Below are 16903 nucleotides of genomic sequence, written 5' to 3' on the forward strand. Positions count from 1 at the left end.
TTTGCGTGCCAGCATAATGCATTTGATGCTGGTATGACTGGTAAGGTTGGTGGACATAACCATTGTAAAATGGTTGGTTTTGACCGTTTTGAATGTACGGCTGTCCACTGTTCGCAAAGATTTGCTGCTCAGAACCTTGGTATACTTGTTGGAATTGTGGTTGTTGGTATTGCACCAGCCATGGTTGTGAAGCCATGTGCTGTTGCGCTATACTAACCGTTGGACCAAGGTGTGGGGTAATTGTACCCGTTTGGACCTGTGTCGCCCCACTAGTTGGCGATTGTGGTTGAGTCACAGGGTCAAGGGGCTGTTGCATTACAACCTGAGAAATCTGAGGTTGGCATACAACAGGCAGCGTTTGAACTTGCGACACCGTCACAATAGCTGGTGTAGTTGAGATGTTCGACATAGGTACACATTGTTGCATTGAATACACAACCCTTGGTTGTTGAGGTAGCATAGGTACCCAACCACTTGAAGTAATTCCAGCGTAACCTGAATATTGTTGTGAACTCCCGTATGGATATCCTCTCGGAGGAGGTAATGAAAGGGCATACTGCCCCCCATACGGTGGTAATCCGGAACTCAAGGGGATTGTCTGCCCTTGGGGATTGGATTGCCCAAATTGACCTCCAAATGGATCAATTTGTTGAGACTCAACATAAGAGTTGCCGGGTATTATTCCGGAGGAACAAACAGGAACCAACCATAGTGTCGTAATAGCCCCTGAATGGGCTCCTTCCAGCGGTTGAGAGCTAGTTGGGACAGATGGTATGCCGGCGAACATTGTCGGAGTGACGGCAGGGAGTTCTGTTGTCGCTGTGTCAGGTGCCACAGTCCTAGATGTTGACGATTGTTCAGACATTTTTAGTCTATCCAAGAGATTCCCTAGCGATTCTACAGGAACTTCCGCTGGTGGTAGACTAACTTCTGAAGAAGGATATAGAGTGACCCCGACTCCAAAGTGAGTTGGAGTACTTGTTGGAGGGTCTTCTACAATTTCTTCAATCGCAATCAGACCAGGTGGAAGAGGAAGACCGTCAGGTCCGTAAAATATTTCTGGTGCCGAAGAAGGGGTGGAATCGACAGCGACAGATGTTTGAAGAGCAAGACTCTCCGGACCGGTTACTGATGGAACTGGTTCGGTAACACAAGTGTTTACTCTCAAACTAGGATCAGTATCACTGTCCCTCTGTGGCTGTTGAACTTCTTCTGTAGAGGCAGGGGTTCCAGAAATGTTTGGAGTAACCAGAATCTCTGTTGTCGTCGGAACACTTGTTCTAACTTTAAGAGGAGATTTGGAACTGGTTAAACGAGTTTGCTTTGTCCGTATTGGTTTCGATTCCGGAGACAAAGACGGTTGACTCGTAAGCCTCCGCGAACGACGGGGTTTCAATTGACTTTCTTCCACGATTGCGGATTACTCGATCAACTAAAATAAAAGGGGAAGTATGTTTCCGAATTGAATGAATTTTAGACGCTTTTAGACACAACTTGTTTTTTCAGTTTTAAAGAGTCGAGAAAAAACAAAAGATGACTCTAGTCGCCTTCGATGTTTTAACGAGCCCGAAGTGACAAATGCTCGGATGGATTTTTTCCGTTATAGAGTCTGAAAAAGGCCAAAAGGAACTGCTCTGGAGATCTAGGTAGAGGGTGTGCCACACCAATCACAAAAATGCAGAATAGGTTTTACGGTACGGCAGTCAATCTTCCCGAATGCTGTGTTCGGTGCATTACGATCAGTAGGGCGGTCGACACGGCTTCCTATGGATAAATTTTTTTAAGCCTATAGGGCTCTCCCAATATATACTCGACGGTACGTGGGAGCACAATCCGTACTGGCACTTTTGGTCTCTCAGGAGGAATCACCCAACCATCAGTGAGGCCAACAGATACCAGGTTTTACGACGCCGGAACACATCTCTAGCCTAGACCTCTATGTTGTGCGTTAAGTTACAAAGCGTTGTTAGGTTCATTCAGTTTATTTTAAGTTGATCTTTCTTAGAAGTTTGCCTTTTGAGGTTCACCACGAGATGTAGATATAATTCCTAAATGCAATCTAAAAGATGATAAGCAAATCTTTATCTCTTTTTCAACAATGAAAATCCTAGCTACAAAGGGAAAAGAAAGACACCATCTTTTCTCAAAGAGCAAACAGCACACTATAAATGCACTTTTCCTAAATCAAACCATACAAACTATCAATATGCAAATGCACAAATGCAAGTGTTTGTTTTTCTCTTTCTTAATATTGATGCCTAAAAAGAAAGTTTTTGTACAACTTTGAATTTGCTTTTAAATGACAAATACAAACAAGCTTACTTTTTCGAAATCAAAAAGATAGAGGAGATTACGACACTTTACGATTTTCGAAATAAACACTTGTTTCGACACTTAAAAGAGACAAACTCAAACCAAAAGCAAAAGTAAATGTATAATCAACTGTCAACAGCCAATGAACTTTCTCCTAAGACCAAAATCGACAGATCTTAAATCAAGGGCTACAGTATGACTATTTCACTCTTGCAATGGAAAACTGTAAATGATGCCACAAACACATAAAAACACTCACAGTCTTTTTGTACAAAGGAGGCAGAATTAAGGCAGAGAAAAGGGGTTTTCAGACAGGTACCTATGCTGGTTACAGGCTGCAAAAATCAGAGATCAAAACTGGGCAAAACAGAGCAAAGAACCTCAGCTGCACAAGGCATAAGCTGATCAGCGCACCTGTATAACAGAGAAACTGAATTGCAGCGCAGGTAGCCCTCTCGGGACCTGCGTTGAAATGCAGAGTCTCTTCACAGAGCCTGCGCTGGAGCAGAAATGAAAGTTCTCTCCGGGTTATGGGTCACGGTTTGCAGTTTAATCTACGGTTTCAGGCCAAATAAAAGCAACAAGCAAGGTACAATCAAAGGGATGATTTGAAAGAGGGCTAAGAGCTATCACAAAGGGTTATCAAATCATTTGTGAGTCCACTGTTCAGATCATAGACAAATCCAGTGATTGGATCAAAGCAGCAGTTGTCTACTTTGCATCTGAAAATGGCAGATGCAGTTCGATTGCTGCTCTTGAGTCTATGAAACAAACAGTAATAGAAACACAAATAAAATGAATAGACAGATCTCCCCAGCGGAGTCGCCAATTTGTTGTGGGGAAAAGTGCCTATGCAGGACGACCCTATCCACCTAAGGTGTGATAGTGCCTTAGCAACAAACAGAAACAACTATTCTAGTATTCTTCCTTTATGAATTAAGAATGAAGAGATATGGGATGGACTAACCGGTGTCTTCCGTTTGTCCTTCGATCCGGTTTCTCTTCTCTTTGAGAGCTCCCAGCTACTTGCCTTCTCGCTCGCCCAGCTTCACCAAGTTCCTGCAAGATCACAAAAGGGGAGAACTACACAAAGACATAGATTCATATTCATAACTAGCTCAGGATTAGAAATAAGCTAAACATACTAATGCAATCATACATCAAAGACACATCAGCATGTAGGAGAAACTCAAATAGTTTTTATTGATGAAATAACAAGGTTCAGGAGGAGATACAAGCAAGTGAGTTCCAATCTAGCATCTACCTCCCAGCGAATGAAATCCCTTCACCTCCCTTCAAAGCATAATGCACCCAATGATCTCAATCTCAAACCAACAGCAATTCTTTGCAATATCAAAATTCCCGCCTCCCGGATCTCTTGGATGAGGGATCCATATATAGATGTTTGGAGAGAGGATGAGTCAGCTTGTCATCTGACTAGTGTCCTCTCCCTCTGTCAGTTCTTGCTTCCACTTGGAGGCTGAGAGCCTCTTACTCATCGCTTGGTCGAACTCAGTGAGCCAAGTGTCATGGAGGAAGATTCTGGAAGCTTCCATAGTCTTTACACCTCGCGGAATGGCACTGCCATTTGTCATTTCCCGCTCAGCGCACCCTGGTAGTGCATTTGGGTGCGTTGCAACGCACCTAGCTAGTGTACTGGGGTGCTTTGCAACGCAGGTGGCTAGTGGAGCCACTGAAATGATCATGATTTGACTGTTTCTGAGAAGTTTCTGGTGGAGAACTTCTGAGAAAAGCTGTGGTTTGCTGACCTTGTTCCTTTAGGGGCTGGAACAACACTTTTAGGGACTTTGGATCCCTTGGTTTATGGACATTTCATGCTCAGTGCTGTAAGGCACAAAAATGTCTATAACAAGACCTCAATATCATAATGAATATAGGATGCATGGGAGAGTAATAAGGGTTCCTTCACTGGTTACTTGGTCATATGTTTTAGTTACTCATATTCTAGGTGCTTTTGATGATCAAATATTACCTCTAAGACATGTGACCTCTGTCTTTTAAAGAATGCACGATATTAGAATTTGTCTGTCAAGCAATATATTATGTAAACATTATGGGAATGCTCCTATTTTTTTTTCTTCCTACAGGTGATATGCTATTGTGTAATATGTCGAGGTTAATCCATAAAATAGAACAAAAGATGGGAGAATAGAAGACTAGTTATAATTCCTATTTTTGTTGCTTGTTCCCATAGTTGGGTTATTTGGGACTTCAACTGCAACTTTTGGACCAGAAGCTGCATATTGTTTTCAATGGTAATTGGTGAACAATCTATGTGGATCTCGTGCATCTCTAGTCTCTACTCTAGTCTTTGATCCAGTCTTTGCTCTAGTCTCTGCTTCAATGGATGAATGATATTAACAATAACAACAACAAAAGTAAAAAAATGAAAAAAACAAAATCAACATGATAACACTATTCAACAAAATTAAACCCGATAACATTGTGCACACGCTCTGATTGTATGTCTCCAGCAACTAATGAAAATAATGAATGTAACATTGTGCACACACTCTGATTGTATGTCTCCAACAACTAATGAGTAGAATGAATGTTTCAAATGAAATTAAGTAAGGGTTGAGGTTGTTTTATAATTTTTTGATGTAGAATTTGATTAGTAGGGAATATTGGCATGGATTTCCATCTCCCAAATTCAAATATGTGTTCTGGATTGATTTGTACATGATCCAATGGTTGATAAACTTTCATGATTGATCCTTGTGCTTTCCTATTTTTAATTCCTGAATTAAAAGGGTTGGTGTATGATCCAGACTTATGCAAGAACACAACAAAATATGGATATACACATAAACACAAAGATGCATCAGAAATAAAATTCCTTTAATTAATATCAAAGAACTGAAATATGCTTACATACAGAAATGGAAACAAACTAGCTCGGGCGATAGTATCTTATCTCTGAGAAGAGATGTGGGAGCGACATGCCTCTTAAATATGTTACAATGAGGCTCAAAGACCTATTTATTATTTAGAAACAATGGAAAATCCTAAACATCCAAAAACCTAACACTAGGAGATGAAGCGCCAAAATTGTGATCCCCATTTGGGTAAATTGTTACATCAACTTCCCGGGGTCGTAACTTTGGCATACGATCTTCGTTTGGCTATCATAATACCTCGTTTTGAAGATCTCAAAGAGGAGACCGCATTAGAGGAAACTTCAGCTTAAAAGTGGCCACCTAAGGAAAAATATAAAATAATAGTTAAAATAATAAAATAAGAGTTATGAATTTTGGAGGGAAAAGAAGAAAACTATTTTTTTTAATTATATTTTTGGCTTATCTCCTTATAAGTTTATTCAATTTTCAAGTGTAGACACTCGTTGGATGCAAAATTAAATTCTACATCCAACAATTACCGATTATGCATACTTTTGAGAAGACCCACATTGATAAAAAAAATTAAGATACATCAAAAAAGCATGTTCAACGTTGTTTTTCAATGTATCTTCAATTTTTATCAATGTGGGTCTTATCAAAAGTATGCATAATGGGTACTCGTTGGATGTGGAATTTAATTTTGCATCCAACAAGTGTCTACACTTGAAATTTGAGTAAACCTATAAGAAGATAAGCCAAAAATACAATTAAAAAAAAATAGTTTTTCTTCTTTTTCCTCCAAAATATTTACATGTACCTCTTTTTAAATTTAAAGGATTTTGATTGTTTTACATATTATGACATGGAAATTACATGAAAATTTCATGGGCACTTTTAAAATAAAATTTATTCTAATGAAAACATACTGGTAAACCGGTTTGAGGCTTTTCTAGTCTCTCCGTTTTCCCTAAAAATGTCTTTTAGTCCCTCAAAATGGCTTCAGAATTTTAGGACCTGAAAAACTACCAAAAATAGTAAGTTGTGCTACAATTAAGGAAACTGAAAAGAAACAACAGTGGGGGTCCAAGTGGAATAGGCAGGTGGCCACCAATATCCACTTGGATCAGTTCTCCCCCCTTAGGAAGCAATGGTCCCCATTGTGTTGAGTGCCTCCATGAGATGGGGAAAATTCTACTGAACTTGGTCCCTAGCAAGCCACTTGCCTTGGTGCAGGAGTTGGATAAATTTGACAACCCGATACAGTTGGATCTTCTGTTGGCGAGTGTTCTTGATCTGCATGTCCATGATTTGATCAGTTGTTAGGCCCCTATAATACTGGTGCATTCCCTCATTGTTATTGTTAGTGTAGCCCCTTTATTGTTATTTTTGTGCCCAGGTAGCCCCCTTATTATTATTGTGCCCCATAGAAGCCCACTGTTGTTATTATTATGTCCGCTCTAATTATATTGTGACCCTTATACTCTTATATATAGAAAGGAGGTTTTGTCATTTGAATCATCCAAGAATTGTTCCTTTATGTAATGTAAAGGAGGTTTCCCCCTCGAAGATCATAATTTTGAAGTCATTGATCTATCTCTTCTTCTATTTTGTGAGTTGGTTGCATAACATTTGGTATCAGAGCTTTGGATTCTAGGGTTTCGTTTCTTCAAACATACCATCTTGGAATTTTAGCTATAATTTTTTTTATACGAGGCTTAAAAAGCTAAATATTTTACCACGTTGAGCCTAAATCTCATAGAACTTCATGTAAAAATTTCAGATCTTAGTTCACTATATTTTCAGAGGTATGCTCTGACGAAGTTAGGGTTTTTCAGGCTCCAGAATTCTTCTCAAACAGGTGACCTAGGGAAAATCGTCCTAACGTTTTTTCTACAAGGCTTTAGAAGCTGAAATTTTTACCACGTGGAGCAATTTGGCGCCCTCTTAAAGTCTCATTAATTTCTTTTAGGGAATGCAAGATGAGAGCCAACTCCGGGGAAGGTAATGGGTTATTTGTAGGAGGTCCTTGTGATGACCCTCCTTGACCTTGATTTCTTCGCATCTCACCATTTTGAATTGTTCAAATATTTGTTCCATATGCAAGGCTTATTAACGAAGCTCAGGGCTTTTGTGAATTCTTACTCGACTTATGCATGTTTTGCAAAATGATAGGTGTAAGTTTTTCTTTTGATATGTTCATAAACAAGTGTTACTAATATTGAGAAGTTCATCGTGGATCTACTAAATGCTTTCCCATCATTGGCTAAGAAACGTTGCGACACACTACTAGTCATCCTCAAATATCTTTAGATATGTGTAACCAATCATCCTAAATCCATCTTATATATTTTGAGCATTCACATAAATACTAAATTACCATTTTTTTTCACATTATTATAACTAGGTGTCCTCTTCAAATCCCATCAATAATGCTAGATTGCCATTTTTATTATATATATATATATATAATCCTTGTGTTTTCAAAGTAGGTGTCTAATGGCCTCAATCAACTCAACAATGATATTATTGTTAGGTATTTACTATCCCATTGATATATATAAAATGGCTAGTGCTACATGTTTTAATATTTCAATATTATATATTGTCTTAAAGGAGGTTCTAATGTGCTAATCAATTGGTGTTCACCTTTGACACTTAATGTGAATATGTTGGATTTTCGTTTTATAAACATATGCAGATTAATACTATGACAATATCTAATATAACAAAAGGTCAACATAGATAAAAAATTCTCCTTTCCTTCTTCGCACATGTGGATGAATCACCTTCATGTTTCAGATCATATGTGATGAATGGATTAGATGATATGACGCCAAATGAGGGTCAATGAGCTCTTATTTATATGTGATCTTGGAGGAGGGTTTGACCTTGGGGTCAAAACCATTAATCAAGTGGGGTTGATTGTACACTTCACACCAACTTGGACATCATACAAAATATAATTTTTCTCCTTTGTTTTGCTAATGAAAATACCGACTACAACTTCCAATTTTCAACAAATTCGCCCAATAAATGTTGAACTTGATATGTTTACAATGAGTAGTCATTATGAAATAGTTAGAATAAATGCTACTAAGCATTGAATAGATGTTAATAGTTTAACCAAACCATAATTATTTTTTTAATGTCGGGTGTGGAGCCCTCTGCATCTCAATTAATATCAGTCATTGTAGTTTCCAGCAATAATAATAATAAAAATTGAATAAAAACACATAATGTACGACAACTTTTATTATTTTGATTATCGAAACTTTGTAGTTATATGCTTTAATTTTTTTAATTGAGTTAATTTCAATATGCAGAGTGTGGAGGTGTGGAGGAAGCTTTCGTTGTGCGGAGAAAGCACAACGAAATTGATATATTAATTTTGTGCGACTTAAATGTCTGGCTATGCACTTACTTCATATATAATATTTCTAAGTGTTTGCCCCACCTCCATTTTATCCAGCTGCTTAATTCTCTATATCTTTAGCGATTTGAGGAAATTGTTATAATGATTGCAAAATGTGCATATCTCAGAGTTTAGTTTTCAGTGTGTAGAGGTGCAGAGGTACGAAAGAAGCTTTCATTGTGAGCAGTACAGAATTATGGCTTGCGAAAACGATTATGTTACACCATGTTGTTCGCCAACTCTAAAAGATACATTATGAATTCATGTCGAAAATGAATAACTAAGCCTCAAGTCACTAGTGCGTTGTACTGCCATATGTCACTTATTTTGGCAACATAAGCATCTTGCCACGTTTGCTTGTTTTGAGCATAGGTATGATTGCAAAGTGTGCATATCTCAGGGTTTAGCTTTCATTGTGAGGATGTGCGAGTGTACTGAAGAAGCTTTCATTGTCATTTTCATTTTTTTAATAAAATTGATTAATTAAAAAATGTCATACGAAATGAGTTATGATTTTTTTGGAAATGTAGTGTTAATAAGCCATGGTATTGGCCATTGTAACAAACTAGATTTACAACTTAATAATCTCCATGATAAAGTGATGATAAATCTCTAAGATTAAAAATCTTGTTACATGTTTTTTGTTATTGTTTAAATGTAAATATATTTAATTGATATATTTATTTATTTTTATAATTAATAAAATTAATAATAATTTAAAATAAAATTATAATTTAGTTAATTTTAATGATTTTCAAAAAAAATTGATAATGTAAACTAATTTTTTTGTTACTTATAATTTATTGTTGCCTATCAAAACTTATTAACCATATAATTGCATTAATAATAATATTAAATTAATCTTTCATAAAATTATAATAAATAATAATATTAAAAAAAAATTCGATAATACATTAACATCTTACTTTTTAAAATATTACTGTAATAATTTTTTTTATTTAATATATATTATTAATTTTTTAAATATTCAAAAACATTAATAAATACAATGAACTTTTTATCTAATATAAGTGGATGCGGTGTGGTTGTATCAATGATGTAATAATTTTTTTTATTTAATATATATTATTAATTTTTTAAATATTCAAAAACATTAATAAATACAATCAACTTTTTATCTAATATAGGTGGATGCGGTGTGGTTGTATCAATGATGGAATACATATAAAATTATTTATTGAAAAAGGAAACTTTGAATAAGGAACGAAACAGAGCAGCAAAAACAAAAATATAACCCATCAACAACGATAAGAAACGAGATACACGGCGGAAATAAAAATCTAACCCATCAATCACGATGTTCGGTGGATGCCATCGGGTAGTAATAATGATGGAATACAAACATTAAAAAATAATGTTTTTGGTAATTCATGGTTAGTTGGATATATAGATGGACATAAAGCATCTGCATCAATACACAGAGCATCAAAATTTATACAATAGAATGCGATTGGCAGAAACACTTTTATTTTTATAGTTGTGAGTGGTAGGTTTCTTTTTTTTCATAATTTTGTTTTCAATTTTTTTTGTCAACTTAAATGAATTCTCTTGGTCCCTATCAAATTCCATGGTGTTCGGCAAATCCTCCTTTTGTTGGTTGTTTTCAAGTATATCCTCCATGCTATCATCCTTTTCCTTCTCTGTAGGGTTGTCCTCCAGTATCTGGTTCACTTTATCGTGCTCCTCTTCTTCTTCTAATACCTTAAACCTATTATGACTAAGCTACTTTTCCTCGTTGATTTTCTTCTAGTTCTTTCTCCCTCCTTTACCTCTGCTCCCCACTTTGTTAAAGCTTTCAGTTTCTTTCCCTGAGGTTGCTTTAATTTTGCTCTCCATTTTGTTTAAGGGGCAGTCTCTGAAGAGATGCCCGTGTTCATGGCATTTGCGGCATCTGAAAGGAACATGCTCATAGTCCACCGCTTGCACCCATTCTTCATCATATACTTCTAGAATTATTTCATCCGGTAGAGCTCCAGAAAGGTCCATCTCTACGCATATTTGGGCAAAGGAGGTATATTTTCCTCGCATTGTGGCCTCTGATATTTTTAAAAAATGCCCTAGTTTATTGCCTATGGCTTTTAATGATTCTGGCTGCCAATAATCTAGAGGTAGGGAATAGAGCCTTATCCATACCGGCACCGAAGTGAATGTCTCTTGCTCCGGGACAAAATTCATCACCCATGGCCGCATATAGAGGCTTGCAGCAGCATAGAAGTATGGTCCTCCTTCAAACACCCTGTCTTTATCCTCTATGTTTGTAAAGACAACTGTGAAGAAACCCTTGGATCCAAAGTGCAGATCTATATCTCCCTTAGGTTTCCAATGATTCTTTATCCATGCATGTAAAGCCTTCTCCGTTGGCCATAATCCCATGAATTTACATATCACTACATAAGTCACGATGTGCTCCCTATGCGCCTGTAGCGCTGGATCACTAAACACCACTCGGGGTGTAATGGTTTCCCTAGGCTCACATGGTCCAGTCCGATTTCTGGGGTCAACTTTCTGATTATATCCTCCTATTCGCTTCTCTCGTCTGACTTCTTCTTGCGTATCTGCCTGCCCCTTTGAGCTTATGTTTTCCTGTTTCCCTCTTCCTAAAACTCCGGTTTCAGCTTCCTATGGTCTCTTGAATCGATTGGATACTACCTGACTGTAGGAGGGAGTGGAACTCCCCCCCTATCGCCTCTCCATGGTGCCCAACACTGTTCTCCTGCTGCAAACCCTAGCTCTGCATGTTTTTCTTTAGCTTGGAATCGCTCCTCTCTAGAAGATCGCATCTGAACTTTACTTTTTATCAAGCACAACAACAAGATGAATTTTTTTGAAAGCTTTTGACATTAATTAATTCTCCTTTGTTCATTTTGTAAGAACATGAAAATATATAAGAGTTATGTTAAGAACAAAAAATAGGCCTAAAGGATGCATTGTTGAAAGCTATACTATGGAGGAATCAACAAAGTTTTGTTGAGGATACTTGAAAGGTATGGAAGCTATTGGATCCACACATGGTAAAAATGAAGTGTGGGATGAGGAAGTTGAAGAAGTTATCCTTGATGGAAAGCCATTATCTGTTCCAATTCCTTCAGAATTGGATGACATTAGTTGGGAACAAGCCCATAGGTGGTTTCTATTTCACACAAACGAATTTGATCCATGGATAGAGTAAGTAACATATTTGGCATATAATTTTTTGTTTGTTTGTTTGTATATGGTTTAACAAAACATAGATCCATGGATAGATTAACATATTTGACCTTTAAAAAAAATTATTCATATTTTATCAAAACACATTAACCACCATATCTATTGTCCATAATTGTTGAATTAGGATGCACAAAATGGAGATTGCCAACTCAATTACCCAAACAAAAAAAGATGAAGCTCTATTGCAGAAACTCCACACCCATAATTTTACTAGTTGGTTAAAACAACAAGTAACAATATTATTTATATTATAAGTGTACTTAAAAATCAGTATATGGGAATATTGTCATGTAGGAAATTAAATATTTTTTTCAGAGGTTGAATGTATGAATTCTAACTACATTTAAAAATCTAAAACTATATAGGTGGAAGGAGATGGAAAGGTGTCTAATACACTTAAATGGCTAGCGCATGGCCCCAGGAAATTCGTGAATAAGTACAAGGGATTCCTAATCAATGGCTATAGATTCCATACAAAAAGCATAGAGAATGAGAGAACCACCCAAAATAGTGGTGTATGTATGGAAGCTCAAACAATGATGAGGTCAAGTTCCAAAGATGCAAACCTTGTACTTCAAAAGAAAACATTTTATGGAGTGGTAGAAGAAATAATTACATTGGACTATTTTTGTATGGAGTACACATTGTTCAAATGTAATTGGATTGATGTATACAATAAGAGAGGGATCAAAACTGATGATTTGGGTTTTACAATGGTGAATATAAAGAAATGCTTAAGTCAAAATCATTGGCAAGATGATCCATTTATTCTAGCATCACAAGCTAAACAAGTATTCTATGTACAAGATCCAGTTGAGACTGACTGGTATGTAGTGTTAACATGTCCTCCAAAAGGATTGAGAAATAATACATCATATGAACCCGAGTATGCAGATTTGTCACAGGTTGTAGACTTTCAAGAAACAAAATGTGTAAGTGAAGAACATATCGATGATGTCAATGTCAATGTTGACGTGAATGTGGATTATGTCCGTTCAGATTGTGAAGGAATATGGTTGAATATTAAGAAATAAAAGATATCGATTTTGCTATTTTGTTTCGAGAACTCCAAAATTGATATTTGGTTATGAAGAGAGATTCCTTTGTGTTTTATCTATAAAATGTTTTAGACCCATTTAGTAGATCTATTTTTAGTCCCTGCCTACGACAGAGACTATTGTTTTTGTCTTGCACCATTAATCTTGTCAAATTGAACACATAAAAATTTGATATGTGCGAAGTTTCTGTAACTTTTATATTTTTATATATTTTTAAGATTGAAATGAGAATTTTCTATATTATTATTGGACCAAAGCCCTAAAATTTACTCGCTTGAAAGAATCCAGAAAATACAAATTTCTTGGGTACATGCAATTTGTTTAGCCTTCTTCTGTGACTATTGGTTGCAAAACAAACTATGCAGTTGTGGGTTGCAAAACAAACTATGCAGAAAGGTTTGTTTACTACTTGGCTGATGATTTAATTCTTCATACATAGATGATTATTATGCTTAATATGCCTTCATCAAAAAGGTTTCTTGAACTTGCTGACTCTTGTGCTCTAAATTATTTTGAAATTTCTTACAAAGTTGTGGTTTATACAAATTGTTTCAAGACTTTATGGGCTTCTAATTGGTTGATTGTGGTCCTGCATAACATGTTTGGTCTTGTTTCTTGCAGATGTTGTGGAAAAATTGCACAGTCAAAGGCAAATGGATGCTTTATTGTTTGTCTTTGCATTTGGACTTGTAGAAAAATTTCCACTTGTGCCTTTGTTGAAGGAATATCTCAAGCATCAAAGGAAAGCATCAGAAGAAATAGCAAAAAAAGGAAGAGATCATGCTAGGTCACTGGTATGTTTATTCTTATTGGTGTGGTTCATGCTCCCTTGTCAGTATAAACTATCAAAATATTAACTTGTCATTAGACATATTCTCTGAACACTTCCATGTCTTATTGCAAAATTCAACAACCTCAAATTCATTCATTCATTGAACAATGTAATAAAGTGCATTGAAGTGCTTCACATCTATAAAATTTACCAGAGTTGTTATTGAGTCTTTGGATGTGGTTATCTTTTCAAAGAACACATGTATAAGAAGACGAGAAATAATATGCCTACCTAATTTCAAGTTATCTTCCTGTGAATAGGGTGTTCCCTTCCATAAACTTGACGACTTGCTCTGCTTCTTTCTAGTGAACAAATTTGGGACTTTTCATCAATTGTGAGACAATTCCAACCCCATGACTATCAGTTTCTTATTTAAAGTTATACCCACTAGATTAGAACCCGCACAAGGAGAATTCCATTCCCGTTTCAAAAAAACCTGCAATCGACTTATACCATGCTATTTAATATTTTATGTATTTCTTCGCATCCTTGGCATGTGACATAAAGACGCAACATGCTACCTTGCATTTTCTATACTAACACTCCTAAAAAATAATAAAGTATGCCCAAATATGTCATTTCAAATGATCTATGCAGCTCACCTTTTGGTTTTTCAATTATCGAAGTTGTTACCTATATTGATGAGATCATCTACAACCGAGGCCACAGTGACAATATCTGTTAGAGTTTTATCCATGTTGCACTAAAGGTGTTTTTTCTTCAGCAACACTACAATACATTGCAGTTTCCATTCAGTGGAGAAGTGTACCCAGTAGCAGCCTTGGTCTGTGTGCAAATGGGTTGAATTCACAGTAGACTTTATCTATTTTTTTGAAGGTGTTTCTCCTTCAATAGTACTTCATCTCAGTAGATCCTTTCAATCTACACCTTCAACAAATGCATACAGCCTTGGGGTACATGCTACAGATTCCAGTTTTTCTGTGAGGGTATAGAAACGATGAAAAAAGCACACTAATTTTAGGCATCTTATGGTTGTTATATGCAAGCATGCTTGTCTAGTGTTTCCCAAACTTATATAAAGCCATATTTAGTATACTTTTATAGTTTGACTTAGATGCTTACTTTTCTTAATTTAGGTGTTTTTCTTAGTACTATTTTATGCACAGATTTATCTTTAAGAAAAGTGCATAGTAGAGAAGGGTTCTATATTTTGAGCAGGGGACACTCTTCTAGGTAAGAGGTACTCTATTCTAGGGAGCTTCTGTCATGCATGTTAGGTTCTTTATCCTATACAGAGTTCCAAGTCCCTGCCTCCTTGACAAATTCCTTGCCAGACAAGACACCGGTGGACAAAGTTCCAAGTCCTTAAATTTTCCAAAAACCCACCTGAGCCTAGCTATCTAGCCTAAAATCCTTTACATTCCAGTCATCTCTTGGCTATGATTTCATAGGGAGAGCCCTCTATGGTTTGGTAGGGCTAGCTACCAAACTAAAATCTTGGTTTTTGGTTACCTTCGTCGATGTCCTCATTAGCCTGGGACATTGTGGAGGATAACAAAGGGCATAACAACTAGGGAGTGCCAAGGTGTTCTAGTGAATGTAAGGTTCCCAAGTCATGAAAAAATGTAATGCTAGTTGTGAGGTCATGACTGCCAAGGTGTGTTAGGGAATGATAGGGCATGCTAACATGTGCTAGATAGTACGAAGACATGTCAAACAAGCTAAGATGTGCCATGCGTTAAGGCATGCCAATATGTTCAAGGGTTCCAAGTCCCTACATCCTCTTTTTCCATATGAAATCCACTTATGACATTTCCTTTGAAATATTTGGTGCATTTGCTAGTTATAGGTCATTTATAGGTTATAAATGTCTTCAGAGTTTCACTTCTAATTGAGTATTCAACTGAACATATTGATTCTCTTATACATAACTATTTTTCCCTCCACCCACTTTTCATAACTTCAATAACCATTAGGTAGGGACCTGCAGCTTCGATGTTGCTTTGCTTGTTTAGTAAAATATTTCTGAGACTTTAATTTATTGAAAGTTGTAGAATTTACAATTTATGAAGTTTCAAGGTATAATTTTTAAAAGTATAATTCTTTAAAGGGTGCTAGCTCAATGGAAGAGCACCTGTTTTATAAGAAGGAGGTTGGTGGTTCGATTCCATCGTGCCCTAACATCCATATGGAATGGCGACGATCAATTTTTGGTGACAGAGGCACTTTTGACCATCACCAATGAGCTTTGGTGACATTTTTCGACCCTCACCAAAAATATGAAATGGTGATGGTCAACGAACGCCACCATATATACGCATCAATAGTGACGACCCTCAAAGGTCCGTAACCATAAATCGTTGTTGTTGATATGAAATGGTGACGGTCGTTGTCCGTCATTATAGTCATTATTCGTGACAGACCTTGAATGTCACCACAACACCTATACTTTTGGCAATGCAGCTTTTGGTGACGGTCAACGAACATCACCATATATATGCACCAATAATGACAGCCATTAAAGATCCATCACAATAAATCATTGTTGTTTATATGAAATGGTGACGGTCACTATCTGTCATTATAAACAATATTCGTGACGGACCTTGAATGTCACCATAACACCTTTGGTGATGTTCAGTTTTCGGTGACAGAGGCTATGGTCCGTCACCATTTCTCATATGCAATGGTGACATCGCTATCCGTCATTATAAATCATTATTGGTGACGAACTTTGAATGTCACTACAACACCTATACTTTTGGCAACGCCACCTTTGATGAGATTCAGTGTTTGGTGACGGAGGCTATGGTCCGTCACCGTTGCTCATATGAAATGGTGACGGTCGCTATCCGTCATTATAAATCATTATTGGTGACGGACTTTGTATGTCACTACAACGCCTATACTTTTGGCGATGCCACTTTTGATGACATTCAGTTTTTGGTGACGGAGGCTATGGTCCGTCACCATTACTCATATGAAATGGTGACGGTCACTATCCGTCATTATAAATAATTATTGGTGACGGACTTTGTAGGTCACTACAACACCTATACTTTTGGCGAAGCCACCTTTGGTGACGTTCAATTTTTGGTGACGATTGCTCTTTTGACCGTCACCAATGAGCTTATGGTGACATTTTTCGCCCCTCACCAATGTCCTTTTTTCTTTTAGTGGAGGCCTTAATATCATAATGAATATAGGAAGCATGGGAGAGTAATAAGGGTTCCTGGGT

The sequence above is a fragment of the Pinus tabuliformis genome, chromosome 4_2, assembly GCF_031772625.1.
Source record: "Pinus tabuliformis cultivar Carrire ecotype Pingquan chromosome 4_2, CPIR1, whole genome shotgun sequence".
In the NCBI taxonomy this organism is placed as follows: domain Eukaryota; kingdom Viridiplantae; phylum Streptophyta; class Pinopsida; order Pinales; family Pinaceae; genus Pinus; species Pinus tabuliformis.